Raw genomic sequence first — 9,952 nt, 5'->3', positions numbered from 1 at the left:
GGGAGAGAGAGAAGCAGATCCCCCGCCAAGCAGGGAGCCTGACGTGGGCCAATTCCAGGATCCTGGGAACATGACCCGAGCCCCGAGCTGAAGGCCGATACCCAACGCCTGAGACACCCAGGTGCTCTGAGACCATCAATCTCTTGAAGGCAGGATCTATGTCTGTTCACTGGGGCCTCCTTAGGCCCATCCCAGGGCAGCAGCTCATCAGGAATTGTTGACTGAATGAATGGATTTCTCCCCACCAGATCAGTGATTTTGTGAAACAAAGGCAAAAAGAATCATGAAAATAACCAACATTTATTTAATGTACACGATATCCTAAGCCCTTTATGTGATTTTGATCAGAAACGGGCTGTTAGGTCAACGCACTTGAAATAAGATGAAAATGGTGATTTATGAAGCATGCTGTTTTCAAAGGAACAGTCTCTCTGGGAACTTATCACACAGAATTCCCCTAAAAGGACTCCGAGATGCATGTGCAAAAACGTCCACGGCAGTACTGCTCGTAATAGCAAAATATTGGAAACCACCCAAATATCTATCACTAGGAAACCTGTTAAGTAAATTATAGTTCGTCCATACGATGTAGGCGGCCTTTCAAAGAATACAGTCGATCTAAATGCACTGACATGGAAAACTGTCTAAGACATATTGTTAGGAGAAACTAACCCATTTTTGTTAAACATACATATGCGTGCAGTTGTGTGCATGTATGTGTAAATGAATCCACGGAAAAAATATGAACGTGCAGAGAAAAATCTAGAGGAACAGTATAATACAAATTGTTGGAAGTGGTTCCCTCTCTGGGTATGATTGTAGGGGACTTTTACTTTATTAAATATTCATCTCTATAATTAAGAAAATTTTATAAGAGGTATGTCTTATTTTTCAACAGCTTTATTAAAGTATAACTTACATACTACAAAATGCATATATTATTTTCAAGGCTGCGGGGATTTTTAAAGATTGTATTTATTTATTTATTTATTTGAGAGAGAGCGGGGGGCGGGCGGGGGGGGGCAGAGGGAGAGGGAGAAGCAGATTCTCTACTGAACAGGGAGCCTGATGTGGGGTTTGATCCCAGAACCCTGAGATCATTACCTGAGTTAAGGCAGCTGTCTAACTGAGTGAGCCACCCAGGCACCCCAAGAACAGATTTTATTCCCCCCAAGATTTTGTTTATTTATTTGAGAGAGAGGGAGAACATAAAGGAAGATCGAGAGGAAGAAGCAGATTCCCAGCTGAGCAGAGAGCTGGACATGGGGCTTGATCCCAGCACCCTGAGATCTTGACCCATGTTGAAGACAGATGTTCAACCAACTGAGCCACCCAGGCATCCCGAGAACAGATTTTTTTGAAACACCATTGGAGGGGTACCTGGCTGGCTCAGTTGATGGAGCATACCACTCTTGATCTCTTGGCCGTGAGTTCAAGCCTCACATCGGGTGTAGAGCTTCCTTTGCGGGGGAAAAAACCCACCACTGGAAGAAAAGGCTTCTGACATTGAGGCTAATATCTAGTTTTTTTGCCCCTTTGCCTGTATTTCTGTTCCATTCCTCACAGTGGTTCCCCCCACCCTTTCTCAGGATCTCAATATCTCTGAGTGGCTTCAGACATTCCTTTTCTTTACCTGGGCTTGCAAAAGGAGGTGTTGCACTAGACGATTTCTGCTCTTTCAGACGTTAAGGAGGTTCTCATCATCTTGTTTTCATTACGTGAAAATAACTGGTGAAATCCAGTTTATTTTTCTCTCTTCCAATGTTTGCAGTTTAACAAAAGATGAACTTTCATTTTGGCTTGAAACCAAGTAACAAACCTCCAGTTGTGCGGTTTATATGCACACAGTTGAGGATAGGGTAGGGGATATGTTTTAGGGGACAGGGCAACATCTTTGAAAAACATAGCAGTAGTCAAATTAGGATCACTGGTGTGGACTTGGGTACTGCAGGTTACCACTAGGTAAAATGGGATGCACTGTGGAAGGAAAGTCAAGATTCTGGCCATAGCACTTGACAGAATTAAGACAACTGTGCACCATTGGGGAAGGAATCTTCTTGGTTTCACAATGTGACCTTGATTGCCCCATTGAACCTGGTGCTTTGATGTCTGGGTGTGTAGAAACATTATCACAGTCAGAGAGCACATATTAAACATTTATACATGCACAGATAATCTAAGTCACTCTGAGAGAGGTTGCCATAATGAAAAGCACTTACACTGTTAAACCAATGTCCAGGTGGGTAGATCGTGACCACATTCTCATTAGGAGAGGCAGATGGCATAGTGGTTGAGGGTGGGGGGGGCCCTGGAAAAATACTCCTTGTGTTCAGAGCCTGCCTCTATCATATACTGGCTGGGTTGACTTTGACCAAGTGGCTTTGCTGTTATCCCAGTTTCCATGCAGGGATAATAAAAATTTCCATGTCCTGGCAGTATTGTGAAAATTAAATTAGTTAATACGGGTAAAATTCTTAGAACATCAGTCCTTGGCACACAGTAAGTGCTCACTAAATGCTGGCTGTGAACATCATTACCTCCTAACCGCTTTGTTGGGAGTTACATTTCCAACAGCTCTTGTTTCAATTATTAACAAATTCTTTTATATTTTTCGACCGCCAAACGGGGAAACTAAGTCTTAAGGTTATGAGAAAATGCGGTGAACTGATCCCAGCGGGCGGGGCAGATTAAAGTACTCGGGAGTCCACCGCCGGCTCTCTCTCGGTATCTATTGCCTCTATTGCCTCGATCCGATCCCCACCTTGTCCCGCTGCACTTGCCCCATCTTTAGGAAGATAAAAAAGCTGGCTGAGCTGTGCTTCTAAACTTCTCTCTCTCTGCCTCCCTCTCGGCCAGTTCCAAGTTGTTTGCTCTCTGGATTTCTGGCTGCAATCCAGTTACACCTGACTGCGGTGGAAATGGGGATCCTGAGAGCTGATTGGCCACGGGAAGGTTCCTGGAGGAGGCCGCGGCCTTCCAGGGCACTCAGGCCCGAGCCGGGACTCAGCTCCAGCTCTCCAGCTCCTACCGGTTAGGGGAGAGGGACCCACTCGCGAGCGAGTCTGAACGCCTGTCAGATTCACAGCTCCTCACCCTCCGTGCAGGGCTCCCCGGGTCCCGCCCCCCAAGAGCACGCACAGCAGGGAGCAAACCGCCGGGGTGTGTGCAACACTCCCCGGGGCTTCCCGTAGCAGCTGATCCGCAAGGGTGGGGTGCTGGGGTCCAGCAGCCGGCGGTAACTCGCGCCCTGCCCCCTCCGCCTCCGCCCCAGCACTAGAGCGCTGTAAAATTCCGGAAGAGAGATTAGAGGCAGGGGATGGGTGGGGCGGTGAATCAGTACATTCCTTCCTCCCCCTGCCTCCTCCTCCCCGGTTATCACTTTGGGAGGGGGTGGGTCTCCTGGCTCTCAGGACTGGTCCACAGAGTCGGGACCAGAGAGGCAGTGCTGGGCGGGAACCTCCCAAGCTCTGCGGACCTACGGAGAGCCTGCATCTCTTATTTTGTAGCTCAAGACCCCATCTGGTATCGGGTGGGGGAGTTTTGGTCCTCGCTTCCAACTGGGTCTTTTCCATAAGAGTAGCTCACAGGTCTGTCGGCCCATTTGTCAGTAACTCCCGTTTACTGAGCAAGCCCTTGCTCTGAGTCAAGGTCTGTGTCGGGTCAGTCAGTCTCCTCTTCCCGAAACTGCAAAGTAGCCATACCTTATCTCTTGTGAGACGCAAGGAATCTGAAAACTCAGAGAGGTTAGGTAACTTGCCCAAGGCTTCACAGCGGCAGAGGCAGGAATAATCCCAGCTCTATTGGTTTCATACATTTCCCACCAGATCCTGCGGCTTTCTTTACTGCAGGACACTGAAAAGCAGCACCTGTCAGGGGGTAGGGAAGTAAGAGGCACGGGCCACCTACACCCTGCTAGGCACTACAAATATATGGTCATGAATCATTAAAAAGATTTTTTTTTTTTTTCCCACAACCACCCTCTGAGATAGATGTGATCCTCATGGCCATATTACACATGAAGAAACTTTAGAGGTCAGGAATTTAAGGGACAGAGCTAGGATTTCTGTACAGTCATAGTACAAAACAAAGATTAATGTTTACATAGTGCTTGACAGTTTACAAAGCACTTTCAAGACCTTCATTATCTTCATTTCAGGGCTATCCCATTTCACAGATGAAGACAGAAGGTTCATTCATGAAGTTAAGGCCACAATGCAAGTAGTCAGTAACAGCCTACAATTTTGAAAAAGACTCTGTAGAACCAGTAATAGCAAAGCTTATTCCGTTTATGCATTACAGTGCCAAGGACCATTCTAATAAGTGTTAAGTACCATCTAATAATTGCCAAGCACCATTGTAATAATAGGTAACATTTATTGAACACTTATTACATGTCCAGTGTGGTTTGACCTGAGTTACACATACTACTTCCTGGGATGCTCAGAATGACCTTTGGGGAAATTGAGACTAGAAGAAGTAACTTCCCAAGGCTAACCAGGAACTCAAAGGCAATGCAAGGATGCCAGATGAAACAGTCTAGAGTCCCAGGGTAGGAACCAGGCACTGGTTTGTGTCCCCACCTCTGTCTAAAACCACTTCTTTAAGGGTCTCCATTTCTTTGCCACATCACCATTACCACTTCTTCTAACTCCTGTGTGTGGCCCACATAGCTCCTGCTCTCAAGAAGCTAATGCTCTATAAAATTGGCCCAGAATACTGCCAGCTTTGCCTCACAGGGGCACTGGGAAGATTAATAAGCTAATGGCAATTGAAGGTTTCAGCAAGGGCACTGGATAAACTTGGGGCACTTATGTATGAAACTCACCGCCATGGGAGGTTTGCACCATACTAAGGAGCCTGCAGCCCAGTTCCTGATCTGTTTTGAGTTGTGGAGTCTTCCCTGGGAAACCATCTGGGTGAGGTCATTTATGACAGAGTTTAGAGCATTTCCCTGCTGACCTGGAGGTATGGTGGTATCATGGTCTCAGTTGGGGGGGGCTGTTTCCAACATCTCAGAAGGGGTTCCAGCCCACTCTGAGAGACACCTGTTATTGATTGGAGTCAGAGACTAACATTATGCTTATTCGGGCTTTAGAGGCAGCCACCTGTGCTGAATCCTGGGTCTGCCACTTAATCTCTCTGAACTTCCAATCCCCTTTAAGATGAAGGTAAGAGGGGCACCTGGGTGGCTCAGCCATTAAGCGTCTGCCTTCGGCTTGGGTTGCGGTCCTGAGGTCCTGAGGTCCTGGGGTCCTGGGGTCCTGGGGTCGAGCCCCGCATTGGGCTTCCTGCTCGGTGGGAGGCCTGCTTCTCCCTCTCCCACTCCTCCTGCTGTGTTCCCTCTCTTGCTGTGTCTCTCTCTGTCAAATAAATAGATACAATCTTTAAAAAAAAAAAAAGGTAAGAATACCTTCCTTATTTTGAAGGTTAATTTGAAGAGTAAACTTCATAATACATTTCGAAACAGCTTGCAGGACTTAGAATAGAGTAGATGCTTGCTTAGCAATTGGTAGCCGCTTTCATGGCCATTATTGCTTTCCTTATGTTGTCATTGTATTATTTACTGACATTTTAGGGCCCGGCTGAGAGCTAGATGAGGGAAGATTGATTCATTTGTTCAACCATGTACTAGGTTGCCCCAAGTAGGTCAGTCTAAGGAGGGAAGAATTATGAAAATAGGCATTTACAATACACTGTGATGAGTGCTAGGATAGCCGATTGCGTAAGGTGTTTTTAGACTTTAGTGGAAGAACCAGTGACCAGGAGACTCAAAAAAGTTTTGCGGAGGATGTAGTTTTCTGTTTCAAGTCTGTGCTTCCAGGAAGTGGAAAATGCTGGAACACGAGCAGTAGCTGAGCCGGTGCTCCTCATCCAACGGCCTTGATTCTGATCTGCAGCCCCTCCTTTCAGGGCCTCTCAACTCCCACACAGTCCTGCCAGCCAGCCTTGCCCTGGAATACCCTCTCCTGGGCCACCTGCTGGTGGTGAACATCTTGGGTTCTGTTGTGGCTGAGTCATACATAAGACCTTTCTTTTTACTGCTAAGCTCTAATAGAAGCCTTCTGGTCTGGAACAATGCCCCAGGTCTACCTTGTGGGGACAGCCTAATGATGCCTACTGACCATTGCTTCTTCCCACAGGGCCAAATGAACATGTGTATGGTCGTGGTGGAGGAGAAGCAGCCCAAGGGGCAGGAGCCCCTTCTCAATAGGGGCTGGTTCTGGGCAGGTTGACTTCCTAGGGTGGCTAGGGAAGAGTTAGCCCCCCACCCACAACTCTCATGGGTGAGCCTCCCCTCTTCCTCCCAAGCCAGCCTCCCGTGCCTCTTTTTGGCTGCGGTCAGACCAGTCAATGGCCCAGACCAGTCTCCCAAACTCACCGGTGACCACATTTTCCAAACCGAAACTCAAAATTCGTGGCCTGACAAAGAATTAAAGAATTTCTGGTCACCTTCCAAATGCTAGAGAATATACTGGAATCTCTAGGATAATCTCTGTCGTTAAAGGGGAGATTAGGTTGGAAAACTTTAAATTCAGGATTTTCTCTTTATCAGGCATTTCTCATACATTCTATCATTGATACATGAAAAGAGCCTCATGAAGTAGCTGGTAACTATTTCCATTTAATAATTTAGAGTACTAAGAGAGAGGAAATAACTTACTTGCCCAAGATGCTACGTACCGGAAGTTTGAAATTTGGTCCGTCAGGAAGGGTTCATAGGGGTGTGTGTATGCATGTGTGTATGTGTCGCGCGGGGATGGGACCGGGAGAGGCGCAGAAACAATCTTCGCAATTGCAGAATTGCAAACGCACGCACGCACGCTATTTATTTGGGGCCTCGAGGAAGGGCAGCCAAGAACTGAGCTGCCCTGGTTGTCACTAATGAGTTGGAAATCCCCGAGCAAAGGGCTCGGTCGCCGCCCAGTCCCATCAGGATCTGGCCTCAGGCCTCACGGCTCGGGATGCGGGAAAAAGCCCTTCGACCTTGCAGGTCACGTCACGGCCGCTGGCCCTCGCCTCTGCCCAGGTGCGGATGGGATGAGGGGGCCGCGGCGTGGGCGAACGACTCCTCTGGCCACGTTCCGCCCCCCCTTCCCGGTCACATGGACGCGCCTTCCGCAGCCGGGAGTGAGGAGAGGAACGAACCACGAGGAGGAGCGGGGGAGGCGCCCAGGGCAGTAGGTCAGCACCCCGCGGGGCAGGTGGGCGGGCCCAACCGCCCCGCGAGCCGGCACGCCAGCCAGTCCGCGGGCGCGGGGGGCGGGCCAGTGGGCGCGCGCGCCGCGCCCCGCAGCGCCCCCTGAGGGGCGGCGGCGGGAGCTGGTTCCGGCTGCGCGCGCAGCGGTGGTGGCGGCGGCGCGATCGGCCGGGCTGTAACCGTCGTCCGTCCGGTAGCGGCTGGAGCGGCAGCGGCGGCCGGGCACTGCGCGAGGCGACGCCACAGGGCAGCGGCGGCAGCGGAGCCAGCGGCGGCAGCAGGAGACGCAGCGGCGGCCGCAGCAGCAGCAGCAAGACGGACTCGTGGACACGCGCCGCCGCCGCCGCCGCCGGGCCGGGCCGGGTGTCGCGCGCCGAGGCTGGGGGGGAGTCGTCGCCGCCGCCGCCACCGCTACCGCCGCCGCCGCCGCCGCCGAGGTGACTGAGGAGAGAGGCGCCTCCTCGCTCCCGCCGCCGCCGGACTTCAATGCCCAGTCCCCAGCTCGCCAGCGTGAGTGCGCTCCTCCCGGGCGGCCCCCGCGCCGGCTCCCGGGGCCTCGGGGAAGGGGAGGGCGGGAGGCGCCGCAGCCATTAGTGCAGGCCTGAGACACGTCCCCGGAAGGAGGGCCGGGCCGGGCTGGGGGCGGGGGGAGCGCGGCCGGGAAACGTGGAGAACGGGGGTGGGTGAGGAAGGGGGGACGGTGCGTGTGGAAGAATGTGGAGTGTTGAGGGGGGAGAATGTGCGTGCCTGAGGGGGACAGTGTGAGTTGGGGAGAGGCTGGGTGTGCATGAGGGATGAGAGAAGGCGGAGTTGGGGGGGTGTGGATGAGAGAGTTGGGGGCCGTGTCGGGGGCAGTGTGAGTGCCAGCAGAGTGTAGAGGTCAGTGGGGGTGTGGGGAGGGGCAGTGCGCGTGGGCGAGAGGGGTAAATGGGGGAGAGTGAGGTGGTGGGAGAGGGAGAGCGTTGAGTGTATGGGGCAGAGTGGGGGAGTGTGTATGGGGGAATATGAGTGCAGTGTGAGAGAGGGAGGCTGGGGAGGGGTGAATGGCAGATGAGGGAACGTGGAAAGGGTGTGCCTGCGATTGTCCAGTGTGTGAGCGGGCATCCTGGAGGCTCTCCGTGATCGTGATCGCTGTGTATGGCGATAGTGAACCCTGGGGTCCTCGGTTAGGGAGTTCTTTCTAAGAGCGTCATGTCCCTGGTTTCTTGGGTTCCAGTATGAGGAAACGGTACAGGAGTCTATCCCAGGGGCACTATAGTCCTCTGGCTCTGGGATTTTTAAAAGAAAGGTCGTGCTTTTCCGGGGGAGGTAGGATAAATGTTTTCCCTATGTTTTATGACATCGATACAAATTTCTAAATTTATCAAGGACGTGGTGGCCATCCCATCGTCCTCTGGCGCTCTGAGAGCTAACTAGAAGAATCTTGTCTATTGCCCAGGATCCTAGGCTCTTGCCCTTAGAGGATTCAGAACCATAGACTGTTTTATAAACTACTGCTAATTTTTCAGGTGAAAGGTATTTTATCGTTAGGTAGATGGAAAAATTTTTTATCAGATACTAACTCTTCTCTACCCTTCTGGAGAAGAACTCTTAAGAAAAAAATAATGTAACATTGATGATGAAGAAGAACCAGAGGCTAGTTTATTATTCCCTGGAGTTTGTCAAGAAGCATAAAAAGTGTGTAGCAGTTCTAAGCATCACTGTAGGCTTGCTTGTCTGTTTGGAATCACCAGACTACAACTGCTGCTGAGTTAGAATATGGTAGTTATTTGCTGCTGTGCTCTGTATTACAGAGTAGTTTCAGACAGGAAGTGAATGAAGTTATGCCTTGTTCAGCATGCTAAAGGAAATTAAGGCTAAGAATGACACATTTTTAAGGCTTCAGAATCACTTGCCAGCATGCCGTTGTGTTGAAGATGGTGAGAAGTTGTTTGCCAGTATTCTAATCTTTGACATTTAAAAAATTGTTTCATATTGGGTAGTGAATCAATATTGTTATGGACTTTTGCCAGATTCTTGTGGAATTAGGGGCTCTTGATAAAAAGTACCTTGTTATGGATATTACACTTTAATGATGAGAAGGTTCTTAGAATTTGGGAGTCTTTCAGTAGGATAAGCAAAGACGGTGGTCCTTTTGGTAGTAGACATAGTTGAATTATAGGCCAAAACATGGGTGTGTAATTAGAAGTCCGAAATTATGTTTCTCTTAGTGTGTCCTTTTCAATCATTAGCATGCTTTGTGCTTTTAGAAATAGTGAATACTATTGTTAATATTTAGTGGGAGACGGGATTCATTATTATTATTCTTTTTTAATTTTTTAAAAATTTTATTTATTTATTTGACAGACAGGCAGGCAGAGACCGAGAGGGAAGCAGGCTCCCCGCTCAGCAGAGAGCCCTATGCGGGGCTCGATCCCAGGACCCTGGGATCATGACCTGAGCCCAAGGCAGAGGCTTTAACCCACTGAGCCACCCAGGTGCCCCTGGATTCATTATTATTAAGGGCCTCCTACGCACCGGGCATTTTTATACACTCTCTATGATTCTCGCAGTTACTCTAAAGGGGGTAGGGGTCCTCATTTGCATTTCTTTCCACATATTGAGTGGTTTCTATTTGCTAGGCACTTGGGATACAGTAATGAGGCCTCAGTGATTTACAGTGATGAGATGAACAGATACATGGGCTCAAAGAGTTTAAGTAACTTGTCCTAGGTCATAAGATAGTGAGAATTGGAAATGGATTAAAAACCCAGG

General features: G+C 49.7%; 1 protein-coding gene across 1 annotated transcript in view; it reads left to right on the top strand.

Moving 5' to 3' along the window:
• The first annotated feature begins 7,535 nt into the window (after positions 1 to 7,535).
• The window catches only part of PTP4A2 (protein tyrosine phosphatase 4A2), a 28,711-nt gene continuing 26,294 nt past the window's right edge, over positions 7,536 to 9,952 (top strand). Inside the window, exon 1 of the mRNA XM_032877050.1 lies at positions 7,536 to 7,708. The gene's annotated coding sequence lies outside the window, so the exon portion shown is untranslated. The remainder of the gene's footprint in view (positions 7,709 to 9,952) is intronic.

Source organism: Lontra canadensis, unplaced genomic scaffold, assembly GCF_010015895.1.
Source record: "Lontra canadensis isolate GAN:19392208 unplaced genomic scaffold, GSC_riverotter_1.0 scaffold60, whole genome shotgun sequence".
Taxonomy (NCBI): domain Eukaryota; kingdom Metazoa; phylum Chordata; class Mammalia; order Carnivora; family Mustelidae; genus Lontra; species Lontra canadensis.
Note: the sequence above shows the minus strand (reverse complement) of the source record. Positions and strands in the feature narration are given on the sequence as shown.